We start from the raw sequence: 17,019 nt of genomic DNA, 5'->3' as shown, positions 1-17,019 counted from the left end.
TTTTAGTGTCTGACAATACTAAGTTTTAGTAAGGATGTGCAGAAATAAACTTTTATATGTTAATGAATATAAATTGGCCCAAATACTTTGGAGAGCAATTTGGCAATATCCTATGAAAATATGCATATCCTATGACCAGTATTTCCACTCATAAGCACATCACACAAAGGAATTCTGCATAAGGGCATAACTCTTGCATAAGGGCATATGTGGAAAAATATTCATGCCATTATCATTTAAAATAGCAACATTTTGGGTAATCTCAATGGCCCTTAACAGAAGAATAAATGAGTAAACTGAGGGAGTATATTAATGCAATAGAATATTACTCACAGTGAAAATGAAGTATTTATGTCTCAATACCAATATATGGCATAAACACAACATTGAGCAAACAGGCAAGCTGCAAAAGAATACATGGTGGTAAAATTTACATTAAGTTTCAAAACATGCAAGCAATACCATATTGCTTAAGAGATACATATTTAGTGAAAGTATCCTAAAAATACAGGAATGATAAATATCAAATATATAAAGTTTGGAGGAATAGTGGAAGAAAATATAATCCAGGAAAATTACATACATTTTAATTCTGTTAGTAATGTTTTATGTCTTAAGCTGGGTAGGAGATATATAGGTGTTTACTATGTATTATTTAGTTTTCCTGAATCTGTTTTGGTAATTCAGAAATGGCTCCTAAAATTTCTTTAGCAATTAAGAAAACCTTGCTACATATATAAGTCTAATAAAAATGAGTACCTAAAACTCAGGTCAAAATGTCTATAACTTTAATTCAATGAAATTTAGTCATTTCTAATGATGGTGGATAGGATGTGGGCAAGAAAGTAAAAATATAAAGTAGTAATGCTTTTATGATGCATTTACATTTGTATGTATATATGACACATGTGTAATATGTTTCAGAAGCCTTATATATATGTTTATTCTATTTGACCCTACATGTATTTGGATAGCATAAAAAAATTTCTATGTGGATATTTCTAAATTTTTCTGTAGTAATGTATTGTTTGTACGATAAGCTTTTTCTTAAAAGATGGAATTTAGAGTAAATAAAAGAAAATAACTGAACCTAACCATAAAGAGAGACTGTAAAATATAGACTAGTCGAAAAGTCATGTCTCTGGTACTTCTATTACTAAGAAAGAAAGGAAATTGCAAATTGGTAAATACCTAGCTGTTCTTACCAGTCCACTTGCAGATTCCCTTTACTTATTTTCCATGGAATTATATGAGTTACTTGAATCTGTGGTAGTTTTTAAATAATTTCTGTGAAATTCTTAGCTACCCTTTGTTGTAACAGAAATTTTTTGGATGATAGTAGATTCATGTGAAATCTTAACAAATAACCCAGCAAGATTCCATGTACCTTTACCCAGTTTCCACTAATGGTAACATCTCACAAAACTACAGTTTGGTATCAAAACCAAGATATAGACATTGACATGATCCACCAATCTTATTCAGATTTCCTTAGTGTGTATTTATTTCTACATAATTTGTGTATTTGTGTATTTATTTCTACATAATTTTATCACATGTATACGTATTCACCACCACAGTCAAGATACAGTTTATGTGAATCCTTTGTGTTGTTCTTTTATAACCACTCCCACCTCACTCCCGACTCCTCCTCCCATCCCTAACTCCTGGTGATCAATAATCTGTTCTCCATTTCTAAGATTTTGTCATTTGAAAATGTTCTATAAATGCAATTGCACAGTATGTAACATTTTGGGACTCTTTCCCCCCACCTCCCTCAGCGTAATTCCCTGGAGTTTAACCAAGTTGTTCCATGTATCAATAATTCCCTTTTATTAGTGAGTAGTATTCCATGGATATACCAGTTTGTTTAATCATTCACCCACTGAAGGACATCAGGGTTGTTTCCAAAACAAAGTATGATAGGTTTATACCACTATATTATGGTCCAAATTTTGTTTAAAAAGATCCAATATATACAGTGAAGCATCTTACATAGAGCGCTTTTGAAATGTTTTAAATGGATTTTTATGTAAAGTTACTACAGTTTAGTTGAGATAGTATAGTTCAGTCATTTTATTTTAATTTTTTAAAATTTATTTATGATAGTCTCACACACACACACACACACACACCGAGAGAAAGAGGCAGAGACACAGGCAGAGGGAGAAGCAGGCTCCATGCACCGGGAGCCCGACGTGGGATTCGATCCCAGGTCTCCAGGATCACGCCCTGGGCCAAAGGGAGGCGCCAAACCGCTGCGCCACCCAGGGATCCCTAGTTCAGTCATTTTAAAATGACAAATACACGGTCACTGTGAAAGTTCAAACAATATCAAAGTATGTAACAAAGTACTTTGATTATAAAGTAAATGTCCGCTTTTATCCCTCAATGCTAGCTAGCATCTCTTATCTTCACAGAGTTGACTAATGTTAATGGTTTAAGATTAGTGTATTTATTGTGGATCTGGTCAAATTTAAAAGTTTTTAAGTTCGTTATTTTTCATTTGAGAGAACTCATATCTGCTAGTAATTTTTTCTTTTCTAATAGTCATATTGTTTTCATTTCTTCCTTTATAATAATCTTGAAAATGAAAAAATAGGTAGCATCTTTAATTCCTGCCTTTAGTGTTTCTAACGTGAACACACTCATATTTTAATAGGTTTTTCAGCTGTTTTCATTTTTTATATAAGATTGATAAAATTTTCTATGAAAAGACTAATTTGTATGAAAATTCATTGTATATGTCTATATATATATATATAGTCAAAATAGTCTTAAATATGTCCTAGTGGAGTCTGACACTTTGTTCTTAAAACACCTGTAAAAAGAAAAAAAACTTGGAATAATGAGGTAGATGAAATCTACTATTGAATTCTGACCTACGGGGCAGCCCCGGTGGTGCAGCGGTTTAGCGCCACCTGCAGCCTGGGGTGTGAACCTGGAGACCCAGGATCGAGTCCCACGTCAGGCTCCCTGCACGGAGCCTGCTTCTCCCTCTGTGTCTCTGCCTCTCTCTCTCTATGAATTAATTAAAAAAATAAAATCTTAAAAAAAAAAAGGAATTCTGACCTACTGAATATATAAGCTTCACCAGCCCTTATATAAAAGTAAATATGTTTTTTTCCTGGAAAAGAATGACATATCTTTTAGCGTTAAGACAAACAAACAAACAAACTGTTCTCTGGCTAGTATGCTGAATGCAGTCCTACTTGAAGTAAACTTCACCAAGACCAATAAAGTCTTAAAGTATGTTAAACATACTCCTAAGCGTGAAGCCAGTATGGATGGTAGTGTCTAGCACAGCAGATGTGGTCCTTTGGGCAGAGACCAAGCTCAAGCTCCCTCCTCCTTCGCCTGGCTCTCCACGTTCTCCTCCCAGGGAATAGTCATTAATTAGACATATTCCACAACAAATACTGGGCCATGTATATGTGGGAAGATTGTGGGCATGGGTCCTTTCCTCTCTTCTCTTCTTTTCTGTAAGGCTGGAATTGGTAGGAGGACCTATTTAGCAGTAGTAGGAATTAGGGATGTAGTCTGACAGGTCCCCACACTTGTCTTATGTATTAAGTGGCCTCTGAAACCCAAAGAGGTGGAATTTGGGCATTTATAAGTATTGGCCAGATTGGGCAAAGCCCCAGCGTCAACCTCGAAAACTGGTGTGGGCTGGAGTGCAAACTGGGCATTATTTGGAATGGAAAATAGACCAGGCATGAATTTTTGATCAGGTCTGGAATTGGAGTTAATCAGTGGCCTCTTACTGTTACACTTTCATAAAAAATAGCAGGGAATAGCAAGTGAGCAGCACGCAGTGGGGGGACAAGGGCTTTACCGTCCTGACCCTGATGCCCTCTGGTTAGCCACGTGGTAGGTCTCACTCAACAGAACAAAAGCTGTCTGCATCAGCGTGTTTCTTTTTAAAAACAAGTCTCTGCCAGATGTGAACAAGCCTTAGTTAGTGTCCAGGAAACTGACCAATTACACTAATTTATCCTCATCTCTGGAAAAGCAAGACAGCCTCTCTTTCGCAGGATAGAATCTCTTCTGCTTTATCCTAAGACTGGATCCTGCGAAACCCTAGGTTAACAGATTGGAAATAGAAAAGTGATGGGAGGCGGGGGGCGGAGGGAACACTAAGCTCACTACACTCCTTGATCTTCCCTGGGTTTATTCACTTACTTTCAGTGGCTGCCTAAACCATATATTCTACTCCAGTTTATCTGAGAACTCTAGCTCTGTATTTGGAGTTTCAGATGCAAGATAATCTAATAAAAATGGATTTGGATTTTTCCACTTGCAGTTGTCTCTTGTGTTTATAGTCTTCCCCAGGAACCCTATGGGGATGGGTAGTTGACCCAAGGCAACACTTAGGCACCTGGATTTCTTGAGCTAATGCCTAACAGCAAGTGTTCAATAAATAGCGACCTTTATCAGTTAATGATCAAACATATGGTATGTCTCAAACATAGAAATTAATATACATCAGTTTGGAACTGGGTTCCGCCAAGGCAAGTTGAACTCTAACTGAATTAAAAACATACTTGTGGGGATCCCTGGATGGTGCAGCAGTTAGCGCCTGCCTTTGGCCCAGGGCGTGATCCTGGAGACCCGGGATCGAGTCCCACGTCGGGCTCCCGGTGCATGGAGCCTGCTTCTCCCTCTGCCTGTGTCTCTGCCTCTCTCTCTCTCTCTCTCTGTGTGACTATCATAGATAAATAAAAATTTAAAAGAAAAAAAACATACTGTGTTTTTTTTTTTCATTCTTTTTGATGCCTATAGGCAGAAGCGGCTCAGTAGTGGTTTCGTGTGAAAAGAATGTGAAAAAAAATACACAAATGTCACATTAAAATTCTTCTCATTTTATGAAGAGACCATTGAATATAATAAGTAATGATACCACAAATATTTCTGGGTATGTATTTTTTCATTTCAAATGAATATAACATTATCTACTCCCTCCAATAAAGAAATTATAAATGGATTTTTAAGCTAATGAATCATGAAATATTTTTGTTGAGTTATAAGTGAACCAAATGGTCATATTTATTTTAACACCTGGAAGAAGTCAGGATATGCACAGCTGGCTGTTAGCTTGTCACACATTCCTAAGTTTACAATTACTACTAGTGTTCTCAAAATCCACTGACAAACAGTTGCAGGTGGCCAAGATGTTTTTGTGTAGAAACAGCTTTACTCAGCAAAATCTAGTAATGTATCGATAATGACATTTACTTTGGAAACTATCAGTATTTAAGAACAGTAATTTTCAAACATTTTCTTAAGATTACTTAAGGCATGTTTGGGACTGCTAATGAGAAATTTACAAACATTTCTTTGATTTTTAAAAAGTTCAGTAAATAAAGGAACATTTAAGAATACTGTCAAAGGGGAAAAAACTGTCAAAGAAACAGTTAACCTGTTAAATAAAGTCTCATTATTTGATATGTTTCTTACAGTGGAAATAGCCACATCCTTATATTATAAAGGGTTGCCTATATAACTCATTCTCTAGAGTATTATTTCTACATGAAATGCAGCTAGTATTCCAGAGGAAGGGAATATACATCATTTTATAGAAGGATCATTTTCAGGTCTTTAGATGATATTAAAAAGCTAAATTTCTATAATAATTTAAACTTTTAAAAATTTAAATTGTTTTATATAATTATTTTAATATTTCCATTAAATATTGATAGGAAATATTCACCACGTGTATAACACGTAAAGAATAACAAAAACAAATATTTACCTACCACCTCTCAGTTTAAGAGAATAACATCACCGTTGTAGTTCTTTGTACCTTTTTCTGAACTCATTTCACTCTCCTTTCACCTTAGTGAAAGAGGTAACAACTTTCCTGAATTTTGTGTATTTCATTTTCTTGCCTTTCTTTAGGTGTTACCACATAAGGCTGCTGCCACAATCAACTATTATTTACTTTTGATTATTCTAAACTTTACATAAATGAAATAATGCTGTAAGGATTCTCTGACACTTTGTTCGACACTGTGTTCCTGAGATTCATCCAAGTTACTGCAGGAAGCATTTTACTGCTGTATATAATCACATCATATAAAAGTACCATAGTATCCACCCCATTATTAATGGACATTTGGCATGTTCCCAGTTTTTGCTGTTACCTAGTGTTACTAACAACAATTTTGCACAACTCGCTTGGTTCAAGTTTCTAATGCAGATATATTAGACACATATACACACATACATGCATAAATGTCAAATTTATATCTAATATACACATTACTATATGATGTCAAATTATTCTCCAATTTAGTTTTTGACAATTTATACTTTCACCAGCAATAAGTATTCCAGTTGTTCTATATCCTTGTCAATACTTGATATTCTCAGACTTTAAATTTAAGCCAGCCTTGTAAGTTTATAGCAGTGCCAATTTGTGGCTTTAATTTGCACTTCCTTAACTACCAACGAGGTCGAGAAACTTTTTGATTAACAGCATAATGATAACCTCTTGTGAAGTGTTTCTTCTTCATGTTCCTTTGGGGTTGCTTTTCATTTTCCCAAATGAACAAGGAAGAGTTATTTATTCATTCTAAAGATTAACATTTTGTCACTTATATGTTACAAACAACATTTCTCAAAGGCTTGTCTTTTTATGTCTTTTGGTCAAGAGTTCCTAATTTTAACGAAGAACTATTTAAACCATCTTTTCCTTGTTCAAAACCATTTTCATGCTATTATCACATATTAAAAAGCCTTACTTCAGAAGCTAAAAACTTGTACTATAGAAATTGAGAAAATGTCACAGTTGTTCTATCATATATTTTAAAAATTAAAGAACAGATATTCATATGAAAAATTGTGGCTCAGACAAAATGGCTAATTAAATGATTTTTTTCTGGTTTTGGTGGCAGCTAATATATTAAAAAATTAGTTTATTTGCTGAAAGATCTAGAGCTACAAAATAAAAACAGGTTTCTGAAAAGTTTTATAACTTAATCAGTTAACTGCAATAAAATACTGGTGAGTATTGATTGTAAAGGACACATTCGTAACATGTAAATTAATAATGGAGCTGACGCCATTTGCCAAAAGGGATATATATGTATAAGCATAGAAAGTTCTTATAATGGGAATTTAGGTGGGTAAATAGAGGGATTTTTTTTTTTTTTACTTTCACATCCAATCTTTCTGTAATATCTGAACATTATAAAATAGGCACAAATTACCTTTATAATGAAAAACATGTCTGATATTCTTCAACCTGAATTTAAACTCATTGTAAAAATATTAAAGTGAAAATTATATGAAATTTGTGATTTTATTAGAGCGCAACACAGATTATGTTTGTAAGATTTGAGGGTCTCCTAACAGCTCTTAAAAGTATGCTAAGAAAAATAAGTTCAAATATTCTGAAATATTATCAGTTAAAAATGTATCATTAAGTAATTTTTTGAAAGATCTTTAGATGGACTCTGAATCTTATTATTTCCAAAATGGAGAGGCTTCGAATGACTAGATGTCATTTGTGAACATACTATACATCCAACCTTGGAATAACATTAAAATTATAATTTTTGGCAAAAAAACAAAGCAAATGGCTAATGGGGATATTCACTGTGACTTACATCTAAGGTTAGTCTATGTTTATTTTCTAAGCTACCTTATATTTTAAGATACTTGCATTGGATTAAGTTTTTAAAAGACCCTCAGTGGGATGATTTAGCAAAGAAATGAATCTTTGAATTCTTCTTTAAAGCTTCTCTTTCTGCTTTGGCACATAGCAGTGCTTCTGATAAATTTTGTGTTCTTAAACACCCCAATAAGAATTTGCTGGCTAAACAGGTTAAAGAGAAACCTTCTAGAGTCTAAAGATATTGGTAATTCATACATTAGTAATAAATATACACAGAAATGCAGAACTGCATCATCTAATTCTGAAGAAGGATGCAGAGATCATTTTTGTTGATAATGTTTGAATAATAGAAAAGTCACTAATGGTCAATAGAACTGCAATATTCCAAGTCAATTAATATAAGATATGCCATCAGATGTCTGCAAAAAAGTGATAATTAAATGAACTGAATTAGGCACTATAACAAAATGATGCAAAGCTGTGTTATTTGCAACAGAGCTAAAATAATACTCATTTAATTTTCAAATACAATGTAATTTAATGTTTATATATTTCTAAGGTTTCTCACATAAATATATCAACAAACTAGAAAAGAAGTTTGGTCAAATCATGTGTACTGATATTCTAATTTGCAAAATAAAATTTGATGAGGCAGGTATATCTCTTAGCAGCTCATACCAAGAAGGTAAGGGAAAAAGGACTGGGAAGATTATTCCTTTTGCTTCTAGAAATACCTGACGTGGACTATATTTCGTCTCTTTTTCTGGTCTTCCCTCTAACCTTGATGATTTTACTACCTCTTTACCCAACCTCTCTGTCTCAACATACATTGCAATCTTTTTTCAACCATCTCCCTGAATTTCTAACCTTCTATCAATGTTTTCATTTTGGTAATGCATTTGTGTCCTCCCTCCCTCCCTCCTTCCTTCCTTCCTTCCTTCCTTCCTTCCTTCCTTCATTCATTCATTCGTTAAGAGCTGGACTCTGAACCCAGATGCTTGTTTGAATCTTGGGTTCTGCCAGTTGTTTATTAGCCATTAAAACTTTGAGAAAGTCACCTACCTTCTGTGCATCCATTTCCTTAACTGTAAACATGAGGTTGTTAACAATACCTATCTCCTAGGTCGTTATGAGGAACGAATGAGTCAATATTATTTAAAAGTCTTATAAAATGCCTAATGTAGTAAGAATCATATAATGTCATTTGCTTCTATTAACATTATTGTTGTTATTTGAGCATTTATGTGCCAAGCATTCTATTACATATCCAGATTATATTGGTAAACTAGATAGACAAGACCCTTGGGAATGTCTTTTTAGATCCAGACTGTCTGCCATGTCCTATCTCAGAGTCATAAGTGAACCCAGGACAGAAAGTCTTTGGCTAGGGATGCTATCACATTAGTAGGCACCAAAAATGTGAAACCATCAAGAAAGGATACGGTTCCTAGGACTGGCACAGATAACAAAGACACTTGACCACTTACTTCTCATTTCTGTTGCTAGTATTACATTCTTGTCCTCTGTTTTGACATTAATCTTAGTCCACATTTTCCTCCTTTCCATTATGACAGCCTGTTTTCAAGGCAAAAGTTCTTTAAAAGATACATGCCTGTAATTAATCATCATACTGTTGTACATCCTAAGTAAATGGAAATATCCTGCTTCAAAATGATCATAAAAATAACTGTAATGGGTTGGTTTTAGATATTGAAAGGTTGCTCTTCTCATTCCTTAATGTTAACTTTCTTTTACCCATTTCTTCTCATTTATAAATTTTGCCCTCAGGGAATAGAGCAGATAAAAAGGAAAAGCCAACTTCTTGGCTTAGAATTCTAAAATAGAATCTTCTTTTATTTCTAAGATCTAGGCATTCAAGGAGAAAAATTGCTTTCTTTCAATTCCCAATGGCATCTGATTTGGAAGCTGATCAGAAAGGAGTTCAAGCTCTGAGGATGTATCAATGACCACCTCAGGGTAGGGGGAGAAACAGGGACCAACCAAACCCCTTTTTTTGTTTTAAGCAAATGTTACATTAAAAACTAAGATACGGGGATCCCTGGGTGGTGCAGCGGTTTAGCACCTGCCTTTGGCCCAGGGCACAATCTTGGAGACCCGGGATCGAATCCCACGTCGGGCTCTTGGTGCACGGAGCCTGCTTCTCCCTCTGCCTATGTCTCTGCCTCTCTCTCTCTCTGTGACTATCATAAATAAATAAAAATTAAAAAAAAAAAAAAACAAAAAACTAAGATACGATGATTCTCTAACCTTAGACTTTCAGGCTTTGGAAGGGCATTTGGGGAAATATTTTAGGACAGTGAAATGTAGGTCATAGCTTGTTGGCCTACCTACAGATGCACTTCCCTACTGTGTGGTTTTGCCTTTCAATGTAAGCATTTACCAAAGGATTAAAGAGTTTTATGAAACCATGAAAGAACTAGCAAAAATATAAACAAATACTTAAATAATCTTGGGGTGAAAAAGATGTTTCTAAGCTTAACACTGAAAATATACTAAAAGAAAAAATTTTTAACGTTTTCACTGAATAAAAATTTAAAATTCATATGACAGTAAAAAATAAATTAAAATTATTGCAGTACTTTGTTATGCATATGCTATATATATATTAACATGTTATATATGTTTTATATGGAAGAACACTTAAACTAAAAAATAAAGACTTTAATAGAAAAAGTCAAAGGGCAATATAAGGCAACTGATAATTTAAGTGACACTATAGATTTACTATATTAACTTGGAAAGACATGTTCCTAGCAGGTTTCTTGGGGTGGGTATATGTGTATGAATATATATGCATTTATAAATATATATGTAAATAATAAAAATTAAGTAGAGCCCATAAAAGTACAGACACATATTCATAGTGGGTATTGCTGGGGAGCAGAACTACATGTACTTTTTGTTTTGTTCTTTGTATTAAAGTTTCTTTTTGGTGAGTGGTGAGTACATGTTACTATAGAAATAAGAAAAAAAAAACCCGCTTTAAAGAGTTAAACTTACAAAATTAAACTTCAAAGGAAAACAGGATGTTCAGAAAGCCCTGCGTCCTCTTAGCTGAGGCAGAGAGAAAGTAATAATTCTTCTTCTGATAGGAATCTCATTTTCTGAATGTGTGAAAACTGAGACTTGGTAAAAAATATTTTATAAATTGTGAATTCATTTCTTCCTCTGTTAACTTTCTGGATTTAATTTGCTGGTATATGGTGAAGTTAAGAATGCTAAACGTCTTAAAATTTCCCAACTTATAGCAAATAATATTAATGGATAATATTTATATACTGTGTACAATGTATTTACCACCGTGGTAAGTTCCAAGGAAGTAAACAAAAGTATTTATTATATGTTAAATATTTAATAATCCAAACTTTCCACCAAGTCAGTCTGGCATGACTCAACAAACAATGATGATTTGGTAACTTCCTAAATCAAGAATCTCAGCAACATAAACTCATTGTTTCATATAACATGCCATCTTCAATAGAGATAATACTATTGGCCCACCATCAACAAAGTGTGCACTTTTGCATAATGGTAAAAGATTCATTCTTCACAGAAATTTGAAAACTGGGCAGCCCCGGTGGCGCGGTGGTTTAGCGCCACCTGCAGGCTGGGGTGTGATCCTGGAGACCCGGGATCGAGTCCCACATCGGGCTCCCTGCATGGAGCCTGCTTCTCTCTCCGCCTGTGTCTCTCTGCCTCTCTCTTCGCTCTCTCTGAATGAATGAATAAATAAATCTTTTTTTTTTAAAAGAAATTTGAAAACTCTGGTTACAATCAGAAATCACCAACAATGAGCTAACTTAAATCTATATAGGATTAAATCTGTTAATTGTCATTTAGTATTGATGACACTATACAACTAAGATTTTTTCAGTGTTTAACACTTTCCAGGTACCAACCTAAGCACTTAATCATTATCACTATTTAACTTCTTGATAAATTTAGGTTCAGAGATTATGCAACTTGCTCCAGGTCACACAGCTTGTATGGGGATTCCAACTCTGCTGTCTGGCTAGAAAGTGCCACATTGCATCTTCATTAAATATTTTATACATTTAGCTACTAAGCAATAATAGACTATTGAAAATGACCTAAGCACTAGTAAAATAGTTTAAAATCATATACTTATAAAAATATGTGAATACTTAAAAATCCACACTTGAAAACTATTCAGTGCAAAAAAATACAGAAAATAGTCAACACATCATCCAAAGCATATGCAGATGGATAGGATGAAACCTAAAGGATCAAATTCCTCTTTTTTCCCATTACTAGTTCTTCATATGGCAAAACAAAAGTTCAACTGTTAGATTTAATAATTGATGAATTGTTTAACATGTTAACTTTGGGGAACAAAAGAAAAGAGCTTCTTATTCATAGGTACTTTTGTTATGTTTGATCACTTAATCCGTAACTAATCAGCAATTTCATGATATAGGTATCATTCTTCCATTTAAAAAAAAAAGAAAGAAAATGGGGTTCAGAAAGTCTGAGCAACTCATATCTAACTGATAAACAACAAAGTTACTTGCTTCTAGGCCCAAATGACCTCTAAGTTGCACTAGGCATAGGCTAATGTAAATGTAGGAAAACAATTAGGAAAATAATGAACTGTACTTTAAAATAATGTTTATGTGTGCTAAAAAAAAAAGTTTATGTGTGCTGACCACAGATTACTACACTTATCTAAGTTACAGAGCAAACTAGCTTTCTTGAATGAAATGCAAGATTTAGTCATGAAAACATTTGCAAAAGAGTAAAATCATTTGCTTTAAAATCTCTATTTGAAGATTTAAGAAAGAAATAACTCTTTGATCATAATATATGCACTCATTTTTCATGACTAAAAATCTAATAATATAAGATAAATTCAGATTTTTCCAGAATTTTGGATTGAAAAGATTTTATAGGTTAAAAGGAAAAACATGATGTTTAAGATACATATCTGAAAATAGACATTTTAGTTTCTACTTTTTTGCATCACAACATACAATACTCCAACAAGGCAACACTGCCAGGTTGTTAAAATCTTTTCTTTTAAAAAGTAGGAATTTAGAAAAGTATCACAGTGAACTACCATGGAGGATCCATAGCACCTAAAATCATTTCATATAAAATCAGAAGCAGAAGCATTTTTAATGCTACATTTGTGCTATTTTTATGCTACATACTTAATTCTCATCATCCTTTAAAGTTCCTACTTCATAGAATCATAGATTTTAAAGCTATAAAACCACCTAGTCCAATAACTTCATTTTTAAAAAGGAGGAAATTGAGATCCAGAGAAATTTGACTGATTTCTCCATGACTGTATGTGAATTAGTGCCTGAGTGGCGAATGAACCCCAAATTTTCTGAGAGTCCAAAGCTTATTATATTATACCACCATACCGCCTCCATTTCTAGTTTGGATAGTCAAGTAGTAACTATAGCATGTTTAAATCCTTGAAGCAAACATTTCAGAAGTCCCTACTCTTCTGTTGAGGAAGTTAGACATATTTTTGGTCTTAATATTTTAGTCTTAATATTTATCCTAAATATATACTGGCCAGAATAAGCAACCTCCTGATAAAAGGTGGCCCCACCTACAATGTAAAGTACCCTTAGGGAGTACTCAGAACAGTAATAACATATTTGGATACTGATTTACAATTTACAATGTCATTTCACATATTTTATTAGCCAAAGACTCACCTAAGTTTGTTTTTAAAAATGTGTCTTATTTATTTAATTTTTAATTTTTATTTATGATAGTCACAGAGAGAGAGAGAGAGGCAGAGACACAGGCAGAGGGAGAAGCAGGCTCCATGCACCAGGAGCCCAATGTGGGATTCGATCCCGGGTCTCCAGGATCGCGCCCTGGGCCAAAGGCAGGCGCTAAACCACTGCGCCACCCAGGGATCCCAAAAATGTGTCTTACTGAAGTATAACTTAAATACCATAAACTAGAGCAAAACCCTTTTAAAGTGCATGGTTTGAGGTTTTTTTGCTGTGGTTTTTGGCTTAAGATAACAAGGATTTACTAGCAGTCTCTGTGAATAGGAATTTGGGAGGGCTTAGTTGGATGCTTCTGGCTCCAACACTCTTGTAAAGTTGCAGTAAGCTGTGAGCTATGGTATAGGGTAACCTGAAGGTTTGAGTGGGGCTAGCGGGATATGTTTCGAGGATGGCTCATTCACTCGGCTCTTGGAAATAGGCCTTAGTTCCTCTAAACCACAGACCTCTCCACTGGGCTGCTTGAATATCCTCACAAAATGTTGGCTGGATTCCCCAAGTTCAAGGAGTTCTGAAAAACGTAATACATCTGCACAACGTTACACTTACAATCAAGATACAGAACATTTCTTTCATCTAACGGCTCTCTCAGGAACTCGCCATACTTCTGCTCCTAGAAGTGGTGTTTTGGGTTTGTTTTGCATTACTTCATGAAATCGATTGCAGTCACAGACACAGCTACAAAAATATCCATATACTGGATTACTACACAAACTTATTTCTTGCTATGCAGTTCATATTTTTATTTATTTATTTGACAGAAAGAGAGAGAGAGCAAGAACAAGCAGGGGGAGCGACAGGAGGAGGAGGAGAAGCAGGCTCCCTGGCAGGCTCCATCCTTAGACGCTGGAATCCTGACCTGAGCCGAAGGCAGACACTCAACCAACTGAGCCACCCAGGCGCCCTACGTAGTACATATTTGAATAACTGTGCATCTGAGGCAGGAAAGACCTTCCATATGCATGTGAGGAGAGGCTGGATGGAAGGCTAATCTTTCCAACAAACTTGTTCTAATGTTACCTGCTTAGAAATGGTATCATTCTCCAGTTTTAAAATTTTTCTTCATTACTTTGTTGAACTGGAGTTCCTGCTCTTGTTCAAGATGCTGCTATGGTTTGGCTTTCCTCTATTGCAAATGCATCAATTTTCTGGAAAGCCCACTAGTGAGGAACTCTTCTTCCTTCTTGTGATCCACAACACAGTATCTTTCTCCTTCTGCAAAGGAGAAACTTGGCTTTCTATTACTGTTGATTAGTTTGTATTTTCTAGAACTTCATGTAAATAGAATCTCAGAGAATATAACTTTTGTGTAAGGCCTCTTTACTCACCATGTTTTTGAGACTCATTCCTGTTGTGTGTATTGATAGATCATTCCTTTTTATTGCTGAATAGTGTTTTGTTATATGGGAATACCACAATACTATTAGTACACTTGGAATTTCACCAATAAAACATTTGCATACCTTTTTCTGTCTAATGTAAACACCTATGTAATATCCTTATTGTACAAAGTCTAAAATATTTGCTACCAAGACCCTTAAAAAGTTTGCAGACCTCAAACTAGCTGAATGGTTATGAGTGGAGAGCTTGCTAGAAATGCAGAATAACAAAAAATACCCTATAACTATTGAATCAGAAATTGGATTTTACCAAAATCCCTAGATAATTCATATCAAAGTCTGAGAAGCCCTGTTGTTTTACTTTTCTTACAAAAAAAAAAAAAAAAGACATATCCATGTCTTTCAGAAAATTATTACTGGTATCTAAAACTCATAAAAAAAACACAATATTGAGATATACGCAGGTTGAGAATTCTAAGTCTTATTTTAAAATTCTCTTTTAGATATAAAATGTTCATTATTTTACAATCTTAAGATATAAAATAATTTTTAAAAATTCCTTGTTAAAGCAATTTCCAAAAGAGCAAATGTAGCACAAATAAAAACTGTTCTGTCTTCTGTACAAGGATGTACCAGTGATTAGTAGAGATTAACAGATGATCATCTTCATCCATGTGATCAACAAGACCAAAAGGTCAACGGGGTTTTAGTTTACCATATGCTGCAAAATTCATGCTGCAAACCTACTTGGCATGTGCTTTCATTATACATGCTTTTTAATCAACAAATTAGAAGTTAGAGAACAAATCATTCACTTACATTCCTATTAACATTTCTTCAATAAGTGCTAGAATATGAAGATTTTTCTCTTCTCTATGTGAAATAGCATGGTAACTATATTTTCAAAACCAGAGAAAACTAATTTATATGTAATTGTTTTAAATTTGCTATAAACCTTAACAAATGACATTTTATTACTAAACTCAGATGTTCAGTTTGTAATCATCTCATATAACAAACAGCTGTAACTTTTTGGGTTTCCTAGTTAATGAAACTATATTTATGTAACTACTTTTTCAGCTAAAGAGTTTCATACTTTCACTGATTTAATTCTATCAATTCTAAGTTACTATTTGAGACTCAATAAAATTCTTCAAAATAAAGAAAACTTTAAATTTCTTTATTTCATTAGTGCTAACCAGAAAATAGCAATTTCTCCTTTTCAAACAATCTTTTCTAGAATTTCTTGATTCACTTTGTATCTTTTTGCCCACATGTTAGTTCTAAATATATATCTGAACTCTAAATGACTTCTGTTCATATTAATAGTCCATAACAAGCTATTAGATCTTCCTTACAACAAGCAACAATTTGCCAAAACACTTGCTCTGTATTTTGGTACTTTCACAAAAAGAACTTATGATTCCCCAAAAAAAAGTAATTATAAAACCATTCCTTCATTAATATAGTATTCTCTACTCATATAACAAAATTCAGCAATAGTCAGAAACTGTCAAAAGAATTATTCAAAGTCCAGGAGTTTGGGGGGTTTATTTATTCTCATTTGAAATTGTATGTGTATTATGCTTAAAACAAGATTTTTTGGTCCCTTTAAGTCCTTCAGTTCTTTACTTAAATTAGTTTCACTTTGGAAAATAAAAGTCCTTTCTTTCCATATTATTGTTAAAATCTTATCAGAAAACAAGTTAACATGAGAGTACATCTTTTTGTTTCTGTTTGGCATTCTACTCATATTTATTTCTCATTCTTCATATAAAGTTGAATTTGTGAAAAAACATAAAATAGATAAATTATATACTATAATATCTAGTTTAGAAATAACTTATCATTGATAAGAAAAATATAATAAAAAGGATTACATTTAAAACTGTGTGCTTCTCTGAGAAATAAAAAAATGAGAAAGATTATATAAAGAGAAATATAAGCAAAAATATATAAAAGGGTAGCTAAGTTGAAATTCTAGGTTTAAATATAGGTGTTTGGAGAATACATAGGTTATAATGTAATAAGCCCTGATTTTTAACAATCAAGTTTTTCATTCTGAAAGATACACTTTCATATTTGTAAGGTAATAAACGGAGAAAAATAGAAATCATTAATGATGCATGAGTCAGAACATTAGAGTAAAAGCCAATTACAATTATGGAATCTGCATCTGTTCATTATAACTTTGTCAATTTTCCAGAATATGAGGCTAGGCAGTTTTTACAAATGACGTAAATGGAAATGTGTTTAGAAACGGCTA

General features: G+C 33.6%; 1 protein-coding gene and 1 long non-coding RNA gene across 31 annotated transcripts in view; one reads left to right on the top strand and one right to left on the bottom strand.

The window, feature by feature from the left end:
* The window catches only part of C37H2orf88 (chromosome 37 C2orf88 homolog), a 228,880-nt gene that overhangs the window by 164,062 nt on the left and 47,799 nt on the right, over positions 1 to 17,019 (bottom strand). For 21 of the 30 annotated variants that reach the window (XR_005385035.1, XR_005385032.1, XR_005385030.1 and 18 more), the window contains one exon: positions 334 to 403. The exons of 4 other annotated variants lie outside the window; for them this stretch is intronic. The gene's annotated coding sequence lies outside the window, so the exon portion shown is untranslated. Of the gene's footprint in view, positions 1 to 333; positions 404 to 4,544; positions 4,597 to 9,105; positions 9,659 to 14,433; positions 15,104 to 17,019 lie in introns of those variants that run through there. 5 more of the 30 variants (XR_005385044.1, XR_005385051.1, XR_005385042.1 and 2 more) reach the window with 5 other exon arrangements.
* On the top strand, positions 9,482 to 15,163 carry LOC119867913. The gene is made up of 2 exons (XR_005385062.1): positions 9,482 to 9,595; positions 14,175 to 15,163. It is a non-coding gene; the product is annotated as an uncharacterized LOC119867913 (long non-coding RNA).

Source organism: Canis lupus, chromosome 37 (genome assembly GCF_011100685.1).
Source record: "Canis lupus familiaris isolate Mischka breed German Shepherd chromosome 37, alternate assembly UU_Cfam_GSD_1.0, whole genome shotgun sequence".
In the NCBI taxonomy this organism is placed as follows: Eukaryota; Metazoa; Chordata; class Mammalia; order Carnivora; family Canidae; genus Canis; species Canis lupus.
The sequence above is the reverse complement of the archived record's forward strand: the minus strand, read 5'-3'. Positions and strand labels throughout refer to the sequence as shown.